Source organism: Equus przewalskii, chromosome 9, assembly GCF_037783145.1.
Source record: "Equus przewalskii isolate Varuska chromosome 9, EquPr2, whole genome shotgun sequence".
Classification (NCBI taxonomy): domain Eukaryota; kingdom Metazoa; phylum Chordata; class Mammalia; order Perissodactyla; family Equidae; genus Equus; species Equus przewalskii.
The window spans coordinates 57,623,132-57,647,604 of record NC_091839.1 but is presented as its reverse complement, the minus strand read 5'-3'; the positions used below and the strand labels follow the sequence as shown (position 1 = coordinate 57,647,604).

Below are 24,473 nucleotides of genomic sequence, written 5' to 3'. Positions count from 1 at the left end.
CTTCACAGTGAAAAGCAGTAGGCTCACTTACCATGCTTTTCAGGAGTGGAAAAGCCTTTTTGTTCTATTTGAGGATTTATGGGGATGCCTCCGGGGAAGGAAGGTGTAAGGAAGCAGTGTCAACAGTCAGGAGGAAAGGAGGCAAGAGAATCCGGTAGCCTCCCTGTTCTTTCTTGGTTTCTCTCTGTTTTTCTTCCCTGTCATGAAAACTCGAGCCAAGCCTCAGCATGAAGCATTATTGCTTAAAACAGAACAACGAAAGTCTAAAAAAGGAATTTCAAAATATATGCATAGTCAAGAGACTGGAAGAAAATATGAATAGTGGTTATCTGAATGGTGGAATTATCAATTATTTTCTTCTTTATATTCTTCTGTGTTTTTTCAAAGTTTCTACAATAAACACAAATAACCTTGTACCTAGATTTTGTAGCATATTTTAAAAATCTGCTTTATTAAAACCAAAATATTTTTTCAGCTTCTAATTTAAGCTGGTGTTTTGTTTGTGAAATATATGGCTTAAAAAGCTGCAGTCCCTAACACTGGTTACTGCTTTCCAATCTCTGTAGTCTGCATACAGATTAACTGTAGTTAGAGCTCCTAGAATTCCCAACTCGGGGGGCAAGTTCATGTGTAAAAATCTATGATTCTTTGTACTGCATAGACATGGGGAGGCCAGAAAGGTCAGTTTAGCGGCAAAGAGGCTCATGGTGCTTCCTTCTGGGAGTAATCATATAAACCAGGAAATGTACAAATCTGTGAACACAGGCACATTCAGACATTTCTCTGCAGAGGGTAACTGCTGACTGAGCCAGAGAAATTCCTATCAGTGATGAGACCTCCTAGGACCTGTCTATCTTTTCTTGAAAAGAAAAAAAAATACTAAAAGTTAGGTAATAAAAAAATGGTTCTGCACTGGCATTCCATTGTTCTTCTCTGGAGAGTTGTAAGGATGGTGCTCAGTGACCTCTCTGAAATGTCACAAAGAGCAGTGGCATCTGGATTAGCAGAGAAATTAACATGCAGAAGAGACTTCAAAGGCCCCTACACAGATCCAGAAAATTCTTTAATGTATATGTATACATAAATTGCATGTATACTGAATTAAGCTCTACCAAATATCTCTCGATAGATATGTGACCTCCTTGTTTGGTGGATGGATATAAGAAAAGATGCTGGACCACCTGTGGTTCTTCATGTTAAACTGATCTTTCGTCCGGCAAAGCAAAATTCAAAATCAAGACTTTAGAATTTCAGAATCAGGACTTTGTTGAGACACTTTAAATACACTACTAAAGATGGATGTGATAAAAGAGAAGGGAAGGAGAATTCAGAGGAATAAATGGAGGTGCAAAATAGGAAGCGAGAAGAGGAATAAGAAAAGATAAAGGGGAAGGAAAAGAAAATGTGAATTGAACGAAGGAATTATATTGGGGGGTATGGGGGATAACCCGTCTCCATAGGGCCCCTCGCCCCATGAACTTTTAGATAGCGAATCCAGCCCATAAACAAGATGTGGCTTTTCAGCAGAGAAAATATCCAACTTTCTTAGTTATTAGGAAGTCTCTTCACACTGGGAGGAAATTTTGTGAGTGGGTCTTACTGATATAGAGAACAAAGAAAAAGGAATTAATTCTAGGGATGGTGTGCAATGGTGAGGTTGCCATCCATTATTTCTGACCCAGTTTGGTGATATCAAACCTTGTTAATGCCTGGTATTAGAAGACTCTCTTCTTTCTTTCTTTCTTCTCTTTGAAGATTGGCCCTGAGCTAACATCTATTGCCAATCATCCTCTTTTTTTTTCCTCCTGAAAGCTCCCCAGTACATAGTTGTATATCCAAGCTGTAGGTGCTTCTAGTTCCTCTATGCAGGACACCGCCTCAGCATGGCTTGATGAGCGGGGCTAGGTCCATGCCCAGGATCCGAACCAGCGAACCCAGGGCTGCCACAGTGGAGCGTGCGAACTTAACCCCTCGGCCTCAGGTTGGCCCCCAGACTCTCTTATTTCTATCCTACCCTCTGTTCTCTCTATTTTTGTGGGGTGAAGTGAGGTATAGTTAGAGGGTTGTTGTGAATACACTGAATTGCTTCTAACAGAGATTTTCTAATCCCTTCAAAAATCACTTACTTGCTCATCTCTTTCCCACTTTTCTCTAGACATTGTATCTTTCTTGCAAGAACGAACAGGAAGGGTGATGAGGCATATTGATCTAATGGAAACTTGTAATATGTGTAGTTCAGCTGGACATGCTGACACTAAGACACAGATGTAGACACTGCCTCATGAAGTTTACAGTCTACCGGGGAATAGAATCTCCACCCATTTTGGCTGAATTAACGGAAAAATGCAGATCGAATTAGAGAAAAATAGACTTTTTTAAAATAATTGGTCATGTATTTTTGAAGGTTGACTCTTAGTTGTATGGTGATTCTGGGATCTTTTAAAACAATTATAATTATGGAAGGCATTTATTTTTTGAATTTTTCATAACAGCTTTATTGAGATATAACTGACCTACCATAAATTTCACCTTTTTTTTTTTTCTGAGGAAGATTCACCTTGAGCTGACATTGCTGCCAATCGTCCTCTGTTTTGTATGTGGGTCACTGCCACAGCATGGCCACTGACGAGTGTGTATGTCCACGCCCAGGAACCAAACCTGGGTGGCTGAAGTGGAGCACATTGAGCTTAACCACTAGGCAACAGGGCCAGCCCCTAAAGGAACCCTTTTGTTTTTTTTGAGGAAGATTAGCCCTGAGCTAACATCTGCCAGCAATCCTCCTCTTTTTGCTGAGGAAGACTGGTCCTGAGCTAACATCTGTGCCCATCTTCCTCTACTTTATATGTGGGATGCCTGCCACAGCATGGCTTGACAAGCGGTGTGTATGTCCACACCTGGGATCCGAACCAGCGAACCCCGGGCCACTGAAGCAAAACGTGCGAACTTAACTGCTGCGCCACTGGGCCAGCCCCAGATGTCACCCTTTTAAAGTGCACAATCCAATAGTTTTTAATATACTCACAGAGTTGTACATCCACCAACACTCTCAAATTGCAGAACATTTTTATCACCCCAAAAAAGAAACTCCATTTCCATTAGCAGTTGCTTCCCATTTCCCCCTGCTGCCAGCCCCTGGAAACCACTAATTTACTTTCTGTCTGTGGATTTGCCTATTCTGGACATTTCATGCAAGTGAAATCATATACTTGGTAGCCTTTTGTGTCTGGCTTCTTTCACTTAGCATAATGTTTTCAAGGTTCATCCTGTTGTAGCTTGTGTCAGTACGTCAGTTCTTTTTATTGCCACATAATATTCCATTGTATGGATATGCTACAATTTATTTATCCATTCATCAGTTGATAGACATTTGCATTGTTTCTACTTTTTTGGCTATTGTGAATAACACTGCTATGAACATTCCTGGGTCAGTTTTTGTGTGAGCGTATGTTTTCAATTCTCTTGGATATATATGTAGGAGTAGAATTGCTGGGTTATATGGTAACTCTATGTTTAACTTTTGAGGAACTGCCGAACTGTTTCCTAAGGTGGCTGCACCATTTTATATTCTCATCAGCAATGCACGAGGGTTCCAATTTCTCCACATCATCCTCAACAGTGGTTTGGGCCATCTTTTTGATTATAGCCATTCTAATGGGTGTGAAGTGGTATCTCATTGTGGTTTTCATTTGCATTTCCCTAGTGACTAAAGATGTTGAGGAGGCATTTATTTTTATCATTTAAAATAATCTTGACTACAGGAATACATGTGGATTTCTTTTATTTATCCTACTTGGGACGCACTTGGCTTCCTGGATCTGGGCCCTGTTGTCTTTAACAATAGTGGAAAATTCTCAACGATTGTCTCTGTGGAAATTGTCTACAGGAGCACAGCAGAACTACTTGAGGAGCTTTACAAGATACTACCTGGGCTTCGCACCGCTTCAAGTGGTGAAAATATTTGCCAGGATGGTCTATTGATATTTGGAATGTAATGGGAAGCCAATTCAAAATGGCTTAAACAATAAGGACATGGCACCACTTGGCAAGTCACGCTGTGGTATGTGTCTCACATATAAAGTAGAGGAGGATGGGCACAGACTAGCCCTGAGCTATCTGCTGCCAATCCATGCCCTTTTTGTCTGAGCGAAGACTGGCCTGAGCTAGAGGCATCGAGCTGGGCGGTCCATCTGAACCTGAAAATGTCCACTGGAAGAGAAATCTTCCTGAGAAGCCTCTAGCTGTCTTTTCTTATATCTCATTGGCCTAGAATTGTATCACATGCCCAGATTGAAACCAATCACAGGCAAAAAGAAATGGGAATTCCATGTATATGGTTGATTCGAAGTGAGATTTACTACCTTCCTAAATGGGAACTAAATGGGAGTTCTGCTAACAGGGAAGAATGGAGAAGTGGATGGTAGACAGGCAGCTAACCGTCTCTGTTGTGTAGCCACCGGCTACAACATTATGAGGATGAAAAAATTAGGTTGAATCTTGACATTGCTGCTATTGGATCATTGACGCAACACCAATTTCATCTGGTTCAACCGAATAATTTCCAGTGCCATTTTGACAGACTGGGCTGAGGAGTGGGGAGGGGATCATATTGGCTCCAGGTTTTAGTTCAATCACTTCCTATAGCTCATAGGATGGGAACCACTTAACTTGATTGACACCAGTAAATCAGACCCTTACCAGTGAGAGGAATTTGAGTAAGACACGATCTCATTTGATTTCTTTCTCTCTTTCTTGGCACATCTCAAATGTTAGGAAATGTTTCCACAATTCCGAGGCCCAAAGCATTTGTCCCCGTGCACAGGCTGATGAAGCCTGTGTTTTATTTGTACAGACTTAACAGTTTGTTGAATTTTAATTTTGAACAATTAAATCACAGACTGCATTAGTCTGTTTTCATTTAAAAACATTTAAAGATTTCAAAGACAGAGTGACTTTGTACCTTCTGTTTTAGGGGTCTTTTAATCTAGACAGACTTTGAGAAGTCTGAAATAAGCCATTTAGTATGCGGATATGAACAGGACGGTTTTAAGACTGGGCCGCCCTTGAATTATACAGAGCTATGCACAGAGCACATTGGAAGATGTTAACCTTTCTCTTTTTTTAGTTTTAAATTTGCGTATTTTTAAAATAGGTAATGTATTCACATAGTACAAATTCAGAAGATACAAAAGTTATAGTGAAGTCTCCTCCTACAGCTGTTCCTCAGCCACCCAGTTCTCTGCTCCCAGGACAACTGCTGCTAGAAGAAAATTTTTATGCATATTCAAACCATGCCTTTCCCTGCAAATGTTAGCATACTTTACACACTCTTCTGCTCTTTTTGTTTGTTTGTTTTTTACCTAACAGGCTATTTTTGAGACCATTCCAAATTGGTATATAGTGCACATCTTCATCCATATTTTTATGGCTGCGTAATATTCCACTGGATGGATGTACCACATTTCTTTAACCAGTCCCCTATGGATGAACATTTAGGTTGTTTTTATGGACCCTATTTGATCTGTTACGGCCAGTGCAGTAAAGAATAACTTTATACATAGGTCCTCACACATGTGTAAGCGTATCCCGAGGGCAAATTCCCAGAGAAGAATTGCTGCATCAAAGGGTGAATATTTTCATAATTTTGATAAATAATGCCAAATTGCCCTCTATTACAGAGAGGTTGCAGCAATGTAAACTTTCACAGCAATGCATGAGAGCACTTGCCTCCTCACAAGTGGCAGCTTTCCAGCAGAAAGATGCCTAAGGCTGCCTGCCCCCTGCACTTTCCATCTGGGTGCGCGGGCAGGCCATCGAAAGGAGCAGGACAGTGCTCATGAAGTGGTATTAAAGGAACAAAAAGAAGGATACAAATCCAAACTGTGTAAAAATTTTGGGGTGCATAGAAAAAATGGAAAGACATAATTAAAATATTAACAGTACTTATTTAAAGTCTTTATACTTTTCTACAATTAGCTCTGGTTCTGTTTATAATCAGAAGACAGTATTAAAGTCACTGCTGCTGCTGTTGTCCTTGGGTTAGGAATCTCTTTCCCTTGGAAGAGATTCTCAGAGGAGCTCGCTCTCTGCAAAGCCCTCCTTAAAGGGAGCCCCCACCTTGGTTCCATTTTAGGCTGAGCACCTGCTCTTTCCTGTGTCTCCTTTGCTTGGTCAGAGATGTCAAGAAGCTGGAGCAGCAGCCCCAACTCATCCGCATAGTCTGGCAAATGTACCCAAACTGAAATTCCAGTGGGAATATCCCTTACTTTTTTTTCTTTTAATTGTTCTGGTTTATCAATTTCACTGATCACAGTGGGGTTTCGTCTTGCTTTCTAGCTTTTCCACCATTGTGGTTTCTGGTTTTCACTAAGACCATTAAAATATTTCTGAACACCAAAAGACCACTCTATCCAGAAAAAGACCTGCTCATCAGCTAACAGTCGTTGGGTGCCCCAGGCCGTTCATCCCCAGCCTGGGCGAGGGCAGTATATTGGGAGCTTTTTCTCTGGGAGGTGACTGAGCCCCTGGCCCTGTCCGCACTCACTCTGCATAAAGGCTGATAGCTGTTGCAATTTTCTCTCTGAATCCCACTCCTTTTGTTGACTTTCAGAGGCTTAGATTCCAAAAAAGGGAATTTGAAAGTGCTGCTGAATTTAGATGCATTTTACTAATTTGTTTTTATTATGCATAGAAATATTGGTATAAAAGGTGTTTCAATTATTTTCTAAGGGAGGGACCTATGCATTCTCCGCGGCCACAAAGCTTTTAAATGGAGTTATTTTTCTCGGCCTATAATCGTTCCCCTTTTAAGTACCCCAGCAGAAAAAGTAAGTTTACTGCTCCTCGCACAATGGGCCTCTTCACTTTTTGGGTTTGGGAGACCTGGGTGACCTACGAAAGTTAATTAGAAGGTTAACAAAGACGAAGACAGAGTCGAATCCATCGCCTCTCCTTCAGCCAAAGATGTCATCCATTAATTAGGGAAATCGTTAAGGTGGCCTTTACAGAATCCATAGAAAGTCTGCCGTTGGCGGTCGACAGTTTTGATCAGATTTTCCTCTTCCCCAATAATGCTATCCTTAATAGTACGACAAGCAGAGGGCCGGGGTGGGGAGGGGAGGGGGCCGGAGCGGGGAGGGTGTGTTTCAGCAACATTACAGTTAACCAGCCGCTGATTGTGACGGCTTTGATTCTCAGGCTGCCCCGCATACTTGCTCCATGATGTAATCCTTATTGAACCTGGAAGCCGGGCGAGCGGGAGGGAGGCGGCGAAGCCTGCTCCCGCCTCGCAGCCACAGGAGGCCCTGGGAGCGAGGCGCGCGGCCCCCGGGGTGGGCTGCGCCGGCCGGGGGGACGCCCTCTCCGCCCGCGGGTCCGCGGCTCCGGCCGCCGAGGGCGAGGGCAGCCGGGCGCGGGGCTGCGCGGGGCGGCGGTCCGCAGGGGTGGGCGCCCGGCCCGTTTTCGCTGCTTTGAGGAGGAAGATTTCTCGCTTCCCGTTGATTCTCTGCCGCCAAAACAGCAGCTCAACTAAGGAAAAACTTCAGTCTGACCAGCTCTTTGCCATCTTGAGAACCACATGGCTGATGGAAAGATTTGGTGGTGATGGCATAGACACGACCTCTCCGCCATCCCGTTTCTTGCCTCTTCTCATACGTGTTTGAACCTAGAATTGCTGATTTAGGCAGTTAGTAAAGCCTTCAGGGTTTCAGTTTTGGTATTATATATTTAAAGGTGCTGTTAATTCTGCATATGGAATGCCTTTATTTTTTAACGGGAAACTTTTTATTTTGCGCCATTTAAACCATTTTTAAGTGTGAGGTTCAGTGGCATTAAGTACATTCACATTGCTGTGCAACCATCACCACGGTCCATCTTCTCAAACTGAAACTCTGTTGGCAGGGTGGGACTTGTTTCTGAAACTATGTTGCAGAGTTGGATCCACGGTTTTTTAAGGTTATCAGTAAATTCTCTTTAAGGAATGAGCATCTTTGAAGGCGTTGGCAGCTTTTGCAAAGTTCTCCTTCATGGCAAAAGCTGGAACAATAGAATGTGGCTCTTGTTTACCATGGAAAACATTTCTATGTGCTTTTGCCTCTGGTTGGACTGATACTGAGCAAATACTGCACAAAACCCACACAGACTGTAAATTACCATTTTAGTTCGCCTTATTTACCCTATGCCAGAGTGGGTGAGAGTTGCTGTCCCTCAGAAAAAACGGTCACTCTCAGCTCTTAGCATCACCATGGAAAGGACTAGAACTACTATCCTAAGTATGCAAAGTCCTATCTGGTGACCCCACCCACACCCAGGCGCTGGTTTCTTCCTCAGCTAGGGTGGAGAGGAGTTTCTCTCCCCCTCATCCTCTCAGCCTCCTCCTTCTCCCCACCCCACAGGGAAGCCCAACTCCATGGCCCAGGCCAGAGGCCCTCCCTGCAGCCCCTTTAGCCGAGTCATCCCTTTTTTCCTGGCTGTGGGCATAGCACTGGGCAAAATGAGGGAGTGACATGCCCCCAACTTCCCAGAAGAAAAAAGTAGCAACTACAAAAAATCAGCTAAATGATTAAAAGTGCATGGAATCAAAAGTACCTAAATTATGAAACATAAACCATAGTTCTATTTGCCACCAACACCGAAGTTTAAAACCTCACCATTCCCATATCCAAAGGATCTCTGTTTCCCCCAAAAGCTTTGTGTCTTTGATTTCAGTTTTATCGTATGTGCACTTGGCACCTACATTGTTAAATTGCATGATATTTGCTTGCTGTTACAGCCGGCAGTGCATTTAGGGCCCTCAACTAATTAAGAGACTCTCAGTGGTTAGTTGGTGCTGGCCTTGGTCTGGGTCATAAAGCACTCCCATGTGGCTTCTCTGCCCAGCTAAGTTTGCTGGCTGAGGTACCTCATCTGTCCACCTTGACTGCATATCAGAGTCACCCCAGGAGCTTTTAAAACTCCCAAGAGAAGCTGCACTTCCGACCAATGACATAAGAATTTCTGGGGGTGGGACTAGAGTGTGGTATGTTTTGAAAGTTTCCCAGGGGCACTAATAAGGTGATTTATGAGGATGAGAACTGTGATCATTTATTTTATGTGTCAACTTGACTGGGCCATGGGGTGCCCAGATATTTGTTCAAACATTATTCTGGATGTGTCTGTGGGGGTGTTTATTGGATGAGGTGAGCATTTGAATCATAGACTGAGTAAAGCAAATGGTCCTCCCTAATGTGGGTGGGCCTCATCCAATCAGTTGAAGGCCTGAATAGAACAAAAAGGCTGAGTAAGAGAGAACTCCTCCTGCATGACTGCCCTTGAGGTGGGACATCAGTTTTTTCCTGCCTTCGGACTTGAACTGACACATGGCTCTTCTTCCCAACATCTGGTGAGATCTTGAGCCACCAGTCTTTGGACTGGAACTACATCGTTGGCTCTCCTGGGTCCAGCTTGCTGACTGCAGATCCCTGGGACTTGTCAGCCTCCATAATCACAGGAGCCAATTCCTTATAATAAATCTCTTTCTATATAGATATACATCCTATTGGTTCCGATTCTCTAGAGAAGTCTGACAAATACAGATTTTGGTACCATGAACTGGGATGCTGCTGTATCAAGTACCTAAGAAGGTGGAAGTGGCTTTGGAACTGGGAAATGGGTGGAGGCTGGAGAGGTTTTGAGGTGCATGCTATAAAGTCTATAGTGCCAGGAAGGGACTGTTGTTAGAAATGCGGGTGTTAAAGCCAATTCTGGTGAGGGCTCAGAAAGAAAAAAGGAGAGCTGGAGAGAAAGCTTCCATCTTCTTCGAGAACACATAAATAATCACGAGCAGAATGTTGGTGGAGACATGGATGTTGAAGGCCATTCTGGTGAGATCTCAAGTAGACATGAGGAACAGTTTATGGGAAACTGGAGGAAAGGGGATCCTTGTTGTAAATCAGCAAAGAATTTGGCTGAACTCTGTTCTACTGTTTTGTGGAAGGACAAGCTTTCAAGCAATGAAATTGGCTATTTTGCAGAGGAGATTTCTAAGCAAATTATTGAAGGTGCAGCTTTATTCTGCTTATCGTAAAATGCAATAGGAGAGAGATGAGTGGAAGAAGGAATCCTTAAGCAGAAAGGAACCAGAATTTAAAGATTTGGAAAATTTCCAGCCTAACCATATTGCAGAGAATGAGGAAGGTGTTCTGAAGAGAACACTAAGGGTGTGGCTGAATAGCCCTTTGATAAGGAGATTAACGTGGGTGTGAACCATGGGCTCAATCAGCCATCTCAGCAGAAGCCAGAAATAGAGATGGGATTATACCATCAGAAAGACTGCCAACTTCAAGAAAATGGGACAAATGAAGAAAAGCTGCTAACATGGGTTATCCTTCAAGAAAAAGGAAGAATGACCCCAAGGTGATGCAGAGATCACTAGGGCTGGCACTCCTACCACAGGCCCAGGGGGCAAGACTGTTTCCCCCTTGATTTCAGAGGGCGGGCTCTTGAAGACAGCCATGGTGGGGGCCCCAGCAGACAGCTGAAGGAGTGGGGCTGCCTGCAGAGCCTTGAGGGTGACACTGCCAGCCCCGTGGTCCTGGAGGTCAGTGAATCAAACCAAAGAGGATTGTTCTCGAACCTTAAGCTCGAATGGAATTTGCCTTGCTAGGTTTTGGACTTGCTTGGGACCCATCGTCCTTTCCTGCTTCTTCCTTTTGGAATGAGAATGTCTGTTCTCTGCCTGTCCCACCATTGTGTTTCGCAAGCACAGAAGTTGTCTGGTTTCATAGGTTCACAGGGGAGAGGAATTTTGCCTCAGGATGAATCGCACCTTGAATCTCACCTGTATCTGACTTGGATGCTATTTAGATGAAACTTTGGACTTTAGACTTTAGAGTTGATGATGGAGTGAATTAAGATTTTCTGGGCCGTTGGGATGGAGTGCATGTGTCTGCGTGTGAGAACAAGAATTTTGGGGGGACAGGGGTGGAATGTCATGGACTGAATGTTCGTGTCCCCCCTCTCTCCCCAAGTCCATATGTTGAAGCTCTAACTCCCAATGTGACTATATTTGGAGATGGGGCCTGTGAGCAGGTGATAAAGGTTAAGTGAGGTCACAAGGGTGGGGCCCTAATCCTATAGGGCTGCTGCCCTTATAAGATGAAAAACTGCCGTCAGAGCTCTCTCTTCCACATGTGAGGACGCAGAGGGAAGGCAGCCACCTATAAGCCAGGAGGAGAGCTCTCAGAAGAAACCAAATGCACCAGCACCTTGATCTCAGGCTTCCCAGCTTCCAGAACTGTGAGAAAATAAATTTCTGTTGTTCAAGCCACACAGTCTATGGCATTTTGTTATGGCAGCCTGAGCAGACTAATACAAGAGCCATATAAGGGAGATGCCCATCACTGCCCCCACCTGACCCCCTCTAAATAATACGCCCTGGCCTGCCCCGTGGGCCACATGCTCCTGTGTCCTCAGCTTATTGGTCAGGGGTGAGCACCTGACCCAGGAGACTCCATTCATGGGCCCCTGAAACATTTCTGGCATAAACCCCACAAATGAGAGCTTCATTTAGGTTCAGAAGATCTTCTTTTGAATTGTAGGTCTCTGGGGATCACTCATGTTAGGATGAGTTAGCTGGTCGGGAAATGTTAATACCTACCTGAAAAGCACTTTCCAAAAAGGAAAGAAGAGGCCTAAAAAGACTGTAGCGGTTCGGACCTTTCAGAAGCAGGGTCAGGGTGGGAATGCAGGACACCCGTGGGGAGGGGTAGGAAGCAGGTGAGGGTGGAGAGACGGACGGGTACAAGACAGACTCGGTTGGCAGGGCAGTTTCCCCAGGACTTCTGATCATACAGACTCTACCCGCTTTCCCATCCACTTCATCCTGAGGGTGGCCTGTGTCATAATTGTCTTAATCAAAGCCAATTTGATGGTTAGGATGAAAGACCCATTCAAACCTACTTATGTACTGGGGGAGAGGGTGGTGGTTATTGGATGGGTACAGGGGAAGTGTAGCTAGACTTCTTGGGAAAGTACAGCCCATTTCCTCCTCTCCCTCTCTCTCTGAGGCCCTTGTGGTAGTTCACCTTGTGCTGGTCCACAAGGTAGGATGGGCCTGGCAGGGGGTTTAGGTCATCAAGCATCTACTGAGGAAACGCATGCTGAAAATTTCTATTCAGATTGTTAGAGATGTCCAAAAATACCTTTTTTTCTATTTTAAATCCTAAATAATTGGATCTAAATTTGGATTAATGGGTACACTGGGGAGTGAAGTATTCTGACTCATTTTCTGATAAAAATCTTTGTGTTAACCAGAATTATTTTATTTATTTATTTATTTTTTTGGTGAGGAAGATTGGCCTTGAGCTAACATCTGTTGCCAGTCTTCCTCTATTTTGTATGTGGGTTGCTGCCACAGTGTGGCTTGATGAGCAGTGTGTAGGTCTGTGCCCGGGATCCAAACCTGTGGACCCCGCGCCACTGAAGCAGAGCGTGAAATTAACCACTATGCCACCAGGCTGGCCCAGAAAATACTTTTATTTAAAAAAAAAAAGACTTCATCGGAAAATGTTTCTAAAATGTTTACTTTCCTCTCTTTGTAAGATACTGACAATATGTGCTCCCTCTTGGCGACATGTGAGTCATGAGTTTCAGGAGCAGTTCCCGTGGAAGAGGTCCAGGGAGCAGTGGAGAAGGAGCTGGGTTTTGGGAGTTGGAACACCCCCTTCATCCCAGCTGTATGGTCAGAGGAACCTCTGGCACGTCACTGGGCCTCGAGCCCTACTTTCCTCATATGAGAAAGAGGAAGTGGACGTGGCAATTCTTGTCTTTTCTTTGTATCTCAGGGGTAATTGCTTTAAATTTATATGTGAAATTAATTAGTAAATTGAAAGTGTAAGTTATTATTTCAGCCCTTGGCATATGGGACTTGCTCTATAAATGTTTGCTGAATGACTTCTATGTTGCGAACTCTCCATGTACAAGGTGTAGGAAATTGGGCTGAATCTGTGCAAATTCCAGGTCATGTTCTGAAAAACTGAAGTTAGTTTTACTTTATACTAAATTCCTCATAGGAGCTAGTTCTGTTGGTTTCTTCTTTAACAAAGTGAGATTTAGGGGTAAAAGTCAGGTAAATTGAGGGTTCCATCCACTGAGTTCAGGTTTAACCGGGCTGCTACTATACAAGGAAGTCATTAATAATGTATTCGTTTTTTTAAACTCATTCAACAAATATTTGCCAAGGGCCCTGGGGATGTGTGTTGAACAGAAACAGACATGATCCCCGCCCTCCTGGAGCTGACAGTCTGGTACTCGAAACACCCTCACACAGCCAAGAGGCCCTGGGGAGGTGCTCCACCTTCTGACCAGTTTTCTCAGTCCATGCAAATGCCATTTTTGACCAGGGCCTGGGAGCAGGTGGGAGAAGGAGCACAAACACCAAGATCGTCAAGATCCAGCAGTCCAGAAGAAGGCTGGGGCCTGAGTCTAAATCCCACATAGAGATTCGGAAATCTCCGCCCTTGGCCGGGGTGGGGAAGTTTTTGTTCACTGAGGCTGGAGCACGCTCAGTGACTCTGTATATGACACTATCCAAGCGCCATGTCCTGGCTTAGCTTCAACCTGACAAGCGCTGACACTTTTTGAGAGCCTGTTAAGGGTCAGGCACTGTGTTGGATACTGGCCATGTTTCGTCTTTAATCCTCATACCAACCTTGCAAGGTAGACACTATTATCATGCTCAGTCTGCAGACGAGGAGACCGCGGCTGCAGAGAACAGGGCCACAGTCACAAGAGATGCTTACACCTGAACTAAACCTGTTCTGTCCTACTTGAGTGCCCCCCCCTTCCTGCCAAGCCACACAGGGCCTTTGCTCTTTCCCAGACAGAACAGTGGGGGCCTTGTGTTTCTATCTCCTGCCACAATGGGGGGAAAGTACACATTTTTCACCATATCAAAGGATAATGATAACATCTAATATTAATTGAGCAATTACTATGTGCCAGACAATAATCTAAGCTCTTTACATGTATTAATTCATTTAATCCTCACATACCTACGAAGTGGTTACTCTTATTATTTAATATTATTTATCTATTATTTTACAGATGAGGAATTGAGACACAGAGAGGTTAAGCAATTTGTCCAAGGCAGCTCAGCTAGTATATGGCAGAGGCAGAGTTTAGAACCAATTTGTCTGGGTCCAGAGCTTAAAATTTGTCATTCTGTCCAAAAGAAATACACTATTTTCAATATCTATTGCAGTTTTCTTAAATTGGTGAAATAAAGATCGCCAGCATGGGAGTGACCTCTCTGTCCTCAATCCCCCATCCCCGTGAGCAGAAGATCCAATTCCATCCATAGATTGATTGCACGCTTCTATCATTGTGCAGTGTACAACCCATACAACTGTATGCAACAGCCCTGAATTCCATCCACTGTGAAATGGCACATGACCAAAAAAATGTACCACGTATTCTAAATCTGAGACTTCTGCCTAATTTAGTTTCTGTTCCCAAATGCATATTTTTTCTCATAGATTTGAGAGTTCTCTCAGAGTTAACAGCACTCCGTGAGAAGAGGAATTGAAGGAACCTAGGAGCATTTTCTTTACCAGCTCAGGCAAGTAACTGAAAAATCAAAAATTAATTTTGAAAAACATTAGGTTTCAGATCTCCCCTCCCACTGACTGGCTATTTGGGTAAATTGGGCAGTGGCCTCACTGATCAGGCACCAACCTCCGTGGCTCAGTTAGGGGCAAGGCGGGGGCAGAAGGCAGCAGGAAAGTGGGGCATCAGACTGGCAGATTCTAGCTTCAGCCCTGGAGGAACAGCCTCCTTCTTTCTGCCTCACAGAGACACAGGAGAGATGGCTGAAGCAGACTGACGTCCTCAGATAGAGACCTAGCTTGTGGCCAGGAACCATTAAGGATGCTTGATAACTACTAATCAAATGAATTAGGTGCACAATATATAATTACCAATGTTCTACTTTCCCCCTGTCTTTGCTGTACTACTGGAAAAAGTTTCCATGGCAGTTGGTTTGTATAAGCAAAAACCAAAATTAAATTAAGAGGTCACACGCCAGTAGCAAAGACAAAATCAGGAAAACATTTTCTCATCAGAAACGGCGAAGAAATCGGGGCTTTTATATAATAGCGAAATTAGGGTTTGGATGGTGGTATTCTTCCAACCAACTTTTCACAAATATTTCCTGGAACAGGCCCAAAGACTGAATCCTAATTTAGCCTATTCTTTCTCAGATGTAATTGAATTCACTTGTTTAGGTTTCTGTCTCCCCCACCTTCCATCGGGTGGCAGGGGGAGAGCTGCTTGGCTCTCAGCGGCACCGGCACCGGCACTGGTGAGGACGTCTCTTCTCCAAGGATCCCCCAGAGGTACCCCGGGCTCTAAGTCCTTTCTCCTCCCATCCCAGGAAAATTCCTGGGTACCCTTCCCTCCCTCCTGCCACTCACCAACTCCCCCCAGTCCCTAAAGTTACCCTCCTATGAAAATGAACGATCCCATCAGCTGGAGAGGAGAGTATCTGAAAAATATCTTCTGGGAGGAATCCAGTGTGAGAAAATATGAAGAAAGGTCTAGAATCCTTCACTGAAATCACTTAACGATTGCAAGAGCTGACCCTGAGCTCAAGCAACAGGCATTCCTTGCAGAGGAGGGATTCACGCATCAGTAGAAGGAGGAGAGATAGCTTTTGTTGTTGTTTGGGGCCGGGGGAGAGGGTTTAGCAGGGCACACATCAGGTTGGAGTGAAAATCTCCAAGGACGCACTGGTTCCCACGTTACCCTCGACGACAATGGCAGGCCTTCGGTTTGGCATCTCCTTAGCCTGAAGACACGAAAGCCATCTCTACAGGGAGGATGTGACTTGCCAAACAATTCCCCCAACCCGCCTGGACACCCCTCATGCTCCCGGAGTGCTCCCTGGCAGGTTGGCTGGCTGACCTGGCTTCAGAGTTTAACAAATGTTAGCTTCCATGCCTGCTCCCTGAGGCTAAAAAAATATTCAGATGAAGGCACAGCAGGGAAAGGTAAGAAACCATGTTTCTCACCTTTCTCTTCTTGGATGGAAGTTAAGAAGTTAGTTTTTGAAAAGGAATTTGATTTGGATGCAGAAACATAAATAAAAAGACTTCCCCTTCTGCCTTTGGGGATTCTTTTCCACTATCTTTGTCAGAGGCTAACCAAGGTGGTTTGGAGCATGCACACACACTCACACACACACACACACATACGCACACATGCAAGCATGCACACCCCAGCACGCAGCAGTCTCTGCTCTTGTACTCACATTTCATCCCCGAGGACGTGCAGGCCTCCAGGACAAGAACCCCACAGTCACTGGGCAGGAGAGTTTGGTGGGCAGCCAGGGGGCGGGTGGGCCCCCGTCTGCTCTCCATGAGTGGTTCTTTAGCCTGAGTTAGCAGGAACCAGAGTCTGTGTGATTTCGGCCCTGGCGTCCCAGAATCTCGTTGTCTCCTCTCCAAGTGCAGCCTCCTACGTGCAAGGAGGGAATGCAGGCTTCTTTGAAACAGGCTTCTCAGAGCAGGAGCACAGGGAGCCAAGTGTGAAGGGTGTCAGCAGCAGTGACACGCCCTGGGGGAAGATGTGGGACCAGCTGGGCTCCGAGCCAACAGCAAGAGAGGCTACTGGCTGCTGCAAGACAGAGGCATTCTCCCAAGAGCCTGCTTTTTCTGGGACCATCTTTTGTCATTTTAAAGTGGTGCCTTCACCACTGGTCTTGCCCTGGCCCCAGAGCCTGCATTAATTTTCCTTCATTAAGGTATTCCTTCATAATCAAGTCATTCTCATACAAATGGTATTATTTAGGCCTCATATCCCATAAATTAAGTGTCATTGTCCCCATTTTATTGATGAAGAAACCAAGGTTTCAGAGTGGTTTCAGTAAGGTGTCCCCCAAGGTCAGGCTGTTAGACAAGAAGATGAGAAGTTGCAGCCTCGCGATCTTCAGTTCTTTCCCTGGCACATCTTTAGTGAATGGACAAATGTGTGCTGTACTCCCAGCATGGAACTAGTATCAATTAGGTTCTGCAGAGAATCCAAAGACACTGGGACTTGGTTCCTGCCGACCTGGCACCTACAACCTGGTTAGCCGGAATTAAGAGAGAAGGACGCGCTGGATGGCACCCGGGCAGTGAGTTATTGGTTCGCTTATGCACTCAGCGAAGGGTTCTTGAGCAGTACGTGCCAAACACTGGGATAGGAGTAGAGGACACAAAGGTGAAGAGGACACAGTCTCTATTCTCAAGAAGTTCAATCTAGAGAAGGGATTTTCACTGGCCAAAACTGTTCCGTGGCTTCCAGGGTAAAATCCAAAATCCTTGACGCGGCCCACATGGCTGTAGGAGATCTGACCTTTGCCCCTCTCTCCAGCCTCACTTTGCTCCACCGACACTGGCATTTGCTGAGCTGCTCCAACAGGCTAAGCCTCCTTCCTTCCTTGGGGTCTTTGCACAATGGGATGGCTTCACAGAAGCGTCATTTGAGCAGGGTCTTGAAGGATGCATAGGAGATTTCCAGGCAGAAAGGGATGGGGGAGGGGGTGAAATTCCAGGTGGAAGAGTTTGAGTGGGGAGGAGACTTAGTGAGCAAGAGACTGGGGCAAGTTTCATAGAAAAGGCAAAACGTTCTTGGTACATAACTGATATTCCATAACTATCTGTTGAATGGAGCAGGGCTGGGAAGCCTGGGGATGGGCAGAGCTGGCAGGACCACATAAGCAGAGGCTGGGGAGGGAGTTGGGAGCACCTGAGCATGGGAGGGGCAGAGAAGCCATCTAAGAGGCAGGTTGAGGAGGTGGGGTGAGGAGCTGTGGGAGGGTGGGTGCTCAGTAGGAGGGGATGGGAGATCTGAACCCATCAAGCAAGCTCAGCTACTTGCTCTGTGACCTTGGACAAGTCACTTCTCTGGGCCTCAGCACTTGTGAGGAAGATGGCATAGGTAATCTCTAAACCTCTCCTTTCCAGGAGAAGTGTGCTCTTTAAAGATCGAGTGATGACACGGAGCTGCAGAAGCCAGGATGGATGCCAGACACTGGAAAAGAGAAGGAAATCCCAGGAGGAAAGAGGGAGCCTCTGCAGCAGGCAGGGCTGTGGAGAAGGACTTGAGGCTGGAGGGGAAGCCAGGGCCGAGGGCCCTGCCCAGGGAGGGGTGAGGGTGGGGGGAAGGCTGCACCCTGTGACCCAGGGGGTCCCGCCAGGACCAGATCCAACCCCAACGGCATTTTCTAAGACAATCTGACTTTTCCTCACTCCTACCCTGATCTCGAGTCTAATATGGGGGCACCAGGCCCCCCATCATGGGGGGAAGGCTGCTGTGGCCAGTAGAAGTGAGGGCCAGGTTGAAAGAGTAAGGAAGGATGGAAAGTACTGGAGGGGCTTTTGGGACAGTCCAAATGACAGGACAAGCCCCTCACCCGCGTTTTCTTCTCTAGTGACCCCATTCTGCTCTATGGATGTCACTTGTTTCTCTCTCTTTTTCTTTTTTGGAGCTTTTGGGGAGGGGGAGCAAGGCGAGGGAGGTGGGAAGAGACTTTTTTTCACATGAGTCCTCAGAATTACAGTTCACAAACTATTCAGTAAACTGACCGGCCTCAACCTCCCTTCAACGGCCTAATCTAAGGGGTGGATCTATGTGTTTTGTTGCTTGTCAGGAACAATCGCTGCGCGGCCCATTACATTTACAGCACGTCGCCCTTTAATTGGTGTAACACGCTGAGGCCTGAAAGGAGGAGAGGCCCACAAAAGCGCCCGTGAATGAGCCTTGACTCGCACAAAAACACCCTGCAGAAGTTCAGAGCTGGCCACTAACAAGGAGGTAGGGAGTTAGTTTGAAAAGGGGGTGAAGTTCAGAAATGTGTCACCTTGAGGAGCCTCCCATCAAAGCAATGGTCGCATTGACAAGCTGCGAAGAAAAAAAGTTAAACCTTCACGGCCGAGGACTTTGCCTGCTGGATTCATTCTTTTTAAACTGGACGGGGGTAGGAGAAGGGAGAGTCTTTTTTTTTTCTTCTTCTCTTCCCCACCCTTGTCTCTCTGTTCCCCCTATTTACTCCAGAGAGCCTTAAGAGAAATCGGCTTGAAAACACATACCTCCTACCCCCCTACTAAGATACACTATTAAAAAAATAAATGTATAAAAAGTCAGGCTGGAGGAGACCGCCTCAGGCCGCGGCGGCTGATTGCAGCCTCTGTGGGAACAGCGTTTCGTCTCTGCCCTCTGCTCCTCCTCCCCCCACTTTCCAAGGCGACTCCCCGCGTCCTGGAGCCGGGGGCGCCACGGCCTAGGTCCGGGGCGACACGGCGCGGGCTGGACACTGTGCGCAGGATCCTGTGCGGGCGAGGGCACGCGCTTGGGTTCCCTGGTGGCAGAGGGGTCTGGGGCGAACCACACCAAATCATGTGGGAGCAGGGCTGTGTGCCCGCGCCGACGCAGCTCAGCGGGTCCTGCTCGCGGCCGCCCTGCCCCCGCCCTGGGGAGGGGACCCAGCTTTCCCTCCTCCTGCCTGTCACACCTGGGGGAGAGCCTCCCCAGGCCAAGCGGGCTTCCACGCGTCGATTCCAGTTTGCAAAATAAGGCGTCTCTAGAAGAAGATTCTAGCGTGCTCAGGTCAGGGGTGGGGGTGGGGAACCAGGTCGCACCTTAGGTTCTCCAGCCCTCCACGGGCACCTGCTGGGTCCCTCTCGCGCACCTTCCTTGCTCCAGATGCCCGGAATTTACCCAGTGGTGGCGGTGGTGGGGTGACCTCTCTCAGCCCCCTCCCCTGCATCCTGCCCCTCGCCTTCCTCGGTTCGGGGCTCCCCGCCACACCTGCGCCGGGTGGACCACACCTCGTCCAGTTCCTCAGCGCCTCCTCGGCTCGCCCCCTCCCGCCTTTGTCTGGCGACGGGACCCCCGCCCCTGGCGCTGCTCCTGTGAACCCGCTGCCCCGTGCGGAGGCGGGGGCGCTTTTCAATGCGGCGCCGCAGCCCCCTCCAGATTTGTAATCCGCCAAAAAGCCGCTGATTGCTGCAATCGTTACTTTTCATTAAAAAAACTTAGAAGCAATTTGGGAGAACCCTTCTCAATGAATACATTTACCCCCGAACGGTCTTTATTCTCCGCCTCCACTTGATGAGTTTCTCTGGCACGAATCCGTTCTTACAGGCACAGAATGGGCAATCCCTTGATCCCCGTCAATTGTCATCCCGAGTCGGGGCCACTTTGACCGCCAATAGTGGGGAAGTCAGAGCTAATCCTCAGAAGGAATCACGGGAAAAGAAAAGCAACAATAACCAAGTCAAGCGTAAAAAATGAAAGAGAAATCTCTATTATCACTCACTACATTTCCCAGCTATGTACTGAAAAAATCAGCTCGCTTGTCATTCGAGTCAGACACCCGCACAAGAATATGGGGTCGTGGTGGGTTGGTAGACTCACACGACGTAAGGCGCGATGTTTGAGAGCGAAAGGCCTCTCTTCTGCCTCTGCCAAATCCCCCTCACATCCGCCATAACCATTAAATACAGACTGACTTTATTCTGTATGGGGAGGCCCGGGGGTGGGTGGTGAGGGAGCCCCCAGCTGCTCAGGGATACAAAAAAGGCCCCGGAGAGAGGGATGGGGGCGGGGTGGCAACGCTAAAGAAACGCGCCCCTCGCGGGCATCTCCCGCTCGGGGCCCCGCCGGCGCCTCGGGCTCGCCCGCCCGGGTCCAGCCGCCGCCCTGGGCGCCCCCTCCGCCCTTTGCCCACAGCCCCCGGGGCCCTGCGGGCGCGCGGCCTCGGCGCTCCGGTCCCCGCGCGGGCACAGGGGTGCGGCGCACGCGCGCACGGGGTCCGGGGGCCGCCGGCGCCGCGCAGCCCCGCGTCTCCCGCCCGGAAGCCGCGGCCCGGGAGCTGGGGCGGGGGTTGGGGTGTGAGAGGCCCGCGGAGCCGCGGGAGCAGACGCAGCGAGCCCCGTGAGAGTGTGCAAACACTGCCACTTTCCACGCTGACACCTGCAATTATCTGACAGCGGCCTTGATTCCTTTATGCCGCAGCCAAGTGAGGGGCAAAGTTAGTTCTGAAGAGGCCGATGCAAAGCGGGACGCGGGGCCCGATTCCAGGCGCGGCCGCGGCCCGTCCGGGAGGGGTGGCCCCAGCATCCGCGCGCTCTCTCTCCCTCCCTCCGAGGAAGCACTTCGAGGTCTGGGGCTGCTCTGGCGCCCGCCGACGCGGGGTCCACAGCCCGAGTGTCCCCAGCAGCGGATTCGGGAGGGCCGCGGGGGACCCGAATCCCACACTCCCTCGGGCAGAGAAAGGGCCGGGCCGGGTGTGGACGCGCAGTCGGCGCCCCTCCCGCGGCCTTTCCGCGTCCGCTGCTCTCAGTATGTTACGAAGCTGGTCTTGGGATGCCTTTTTCTCTACTTTCATTTTCTCTGGGTGGGTAGAGAGGGCCTCCCATGGCCGAGAGGCGAGGCTCTTCTCCTGGTCGCTCCGGGGGCGGTGAGGGAGGGCCACGTGCGCACGAAGGCGTTTTCTCCCCCGCCTCCCGCCCCAGCCCCGGCCCGGGTCTCCCGCGGCTCCCCGCTCCTGCCTCGCCCCTGGCACCCAAACCCGTGAAGCCTGTTGCCCTTATCTCTGGGGGAACCTCTCCAGGCTGCCACTTCCCCCCACTCCGCGCCACGCGTATCACGCACTACACACACATCACATGTGTACACACGACATACACTGCATACCATTTGCACGAACGTTATCACACTTGTGTATACACAAGCAGAAAAAACGTTCACGCAGCTTACGAAACATATTCACATTTACACAAGACGTGGACTCACCCGCATACACAGTCACACAGACATGCACACGTTCTTGCACACCCAGGCACACACGGCACAAGCACGCACTCCCCAGCGCTCTCGCAGTGCACACGCACGCTCCCTTGGGAGCCCACGGACTGCCTCCGTCAGGAATGGTAGGTCAGGCAGGGGGCATTAGAGGCAGCCAGCCGGGTAGGGGTCACGGACTTTGGCCCTAAGACCCGGGCCTCCTTGGGGGATCTTCGCCGCCCGGGCAGATACCCCCGAGCTCCCGGCGGGGCGTGCGCGCTGGGCCTGTGCGGCGCTCGCACCCCTCACCCAGCAGGCGCTGCACCAGAGCTGGGGCCTCCCCAGCCCGCCACACCGACCAGGCCAGAGCCCGCGGCGAAGAATGGACAGCGGGACTCGCTCACTGCGGCACCAGACACAAGCCCACGAGCCTCCTTAAGGGCGTGGGCGAGCTGCCCTCCGGTGGCCACGGGGGTGGGGAGTGAGATGCAGGGAAAGAGAGGGTGAGACCCTACTGACCCGCATCCCCACCCAGGTCGGGCAGCCCGGCCTGGAAAGATAGTGTAGAGGGGGAATGGGGGTCGTGATAATCGCCATCTATAAAGTGAGCGAGCCCTCTGCCCAGCTCCGGATTGACATAAACGTGGATCTCCGCTTCGTCCGCGATCTGGAAAGGGTGCTTGCAGAGAGGGCGACATTCTGCAGTCCTAATTAGTGATTTTTGTCCCCTTGTTACTGGGCTCAGCATCTCATGCAAATGAACTCTTCATTTCAGCCACATTACCCCAGCTCTAGAATTAACTGACTCTTATCTTTAATGATATGCCGCTGAAGTTCTCGGAGCCCGGCTAGCTTTTTATCTTGATTACTCTAATCAATAAGAAATGATAGAGTAGAATTATAAACTCTATTGGCTTTTAAATGTTACTGACAAGCCCTCTAGATGCCATTCCCGGTCATTGTTATTTATTAAAATGATCCTCATCCTAACAGGGATGCAAATAGAGAGGTGAACTAGAATAGCTTTGGGACGCGTCCTAGTCCCTGACACCTTTGTCCCCCGGTCCCCAGGGAAGAGCCATCGCTGTTTGGTCTTGAGGATGTGGAAACGTTTTTTTTTTTTTAAACCTCTAAAAGAAAATTTCTCTTTTGGAGGTGCAAAAAACAAATTAAGAAACACCAGATTCCCCACCCCATCCAGATAGATAGCCTTAAAGATAGAAGCTTTGAAAAAGGCACTTTGAGACACAGAGCCTCTTGCTCTGGAAATTAATCAAATCTGTAACACAAACGCACACGCACACACACATATACATCCTCCACCTTACTGATACCTACCTCCAGCTCACAACTTTTGCATATCAAGATCGATAGACTTTTTGTATATGGTATGCATGTATAATTTCAGACAGAACTCGGGAAATGCAATTTCCCCCATTTAGTTCTCTTGGGAGAAAAATTGGGCTTGAAACTCCTCCTGTTTGCAGACGATTGCTTCAGCCCCAGCTGGATGGCGGTGGTAGTTGGCCAAGGCGTCAAAGCACTTGGAATGGGAAATTTTTGAGTTCCTAGACGTCCAGCACTGGGTGGGCTGAGACCAGGAGCCTATCCCTCCCGCCTCAGGAGCCCCTCGCCCATACCCGGCCCAGGTCCAGGACCCCACGACTCTCCGGGTCGCACCTCCTTCCCAGGCCCCATTTGCGCAGCACTCTTTCCCAAGAAGCCAAAAAGAGGGCGTGGGGGCATTTCTTCTTTCCTTCTGGCTCGCTGAGAGTGAAAAGTGTTTATGTTGTACGTGAGACACATCCCTTCTCACCCTCGACCAGCATATTAACCCACCCCTCACGCCCAACTTTGGCTCTAAGTTTGGTCCCGGGTGCGGTGGGAGATTTCTGGGTACCTCAGGAGGGCCAGGGGTGGCTGAGAACACCGGGCGTCAACACGCATCAGAATCACGTACAAATTTACTAGCTTTCGTTTAGATCCAATAAAACCCTGTTAAGAGCCCGCTCCGCACCAGGCACTGTGTCAGGAGCGCGACCCAGGCTCCGAGGCGCGGGGAACCTTCTCCTAGCTCGCTGGACCGTCCGCCTCCTCGGCGCTTTGGATGGTTCTCGACATCTGTGGCGTCCAAAGCTCTGAAAGCGCGCGAGCGGGAGGTGCACACACACACACGCACCACAACTCGGCCTGCGCCTTGCCCAGCAACCCCGTGGGGCGCACCACGACTGTCTAGATGCTGCACGCACAGTCCTACTCGCCCGCCGCTAGGCGACCGGTCCCCCAGCAGCAGCGCGGTCCCTCCCGCTCCCGTAGCTGCGAATTCGGTCCTCTCCTCCCAACCCCGCACCCCAGCACAGCCCCCGGTGCAGCGCGGCGCTCGGGCCCCGCCAGGAGGGGAAGCTGCGCGCTCAGCCTAGCAAAGGCTCCCTGGCCGCCGAGCCGGGAACCGCCGACCGCCCATCGGCGGACGCACCGGCGAGGGGCTGCGCGCAGGGAGCGAAAGAGCTGGAACACGAGCTCAAGTCCGCCAAGGCCTCGGTCGATCCGTGGAAGAAGTTGGAAATCGAAGGCAGGCTAAGTCTTTTTTTTTTTTTTTTTTTTAATGGCACGTGGGGGGAAGGGCTGAATGTATCAAAATCATGTAAAATTTCTGTTCTTAGCAACATCCT

At 48.6% G+C, this 24,473-nt stretch overlaps 1 long non-coding RNA gene across 1 annotated transcript in view; it reads left to right on the top strand.

The window, feature by feature from the left end:
* The window catches only part of LOC139073370 (uncharacterized), a 36,439-nt gene extending 17,282 nt beyond the window's left edge, over nt 1–19,157 (top strand). The window contains exons 3-5 of the long non-coding RNA XR_011522022.1: nt 14,511–14,593; nt 15,258–15,368; nt 17,979–19,157. This is a non-coding gene — a long non-coding RNA (uncharacterized lncRNA). The remainder of the gene's footprint in view (nt 1–14,510; nt 14,594–15,257; nt 15,369–17,978) is intronic.
* Nucleotides 19,158–24,473: the final 5,316 nt, after the last annotated feature.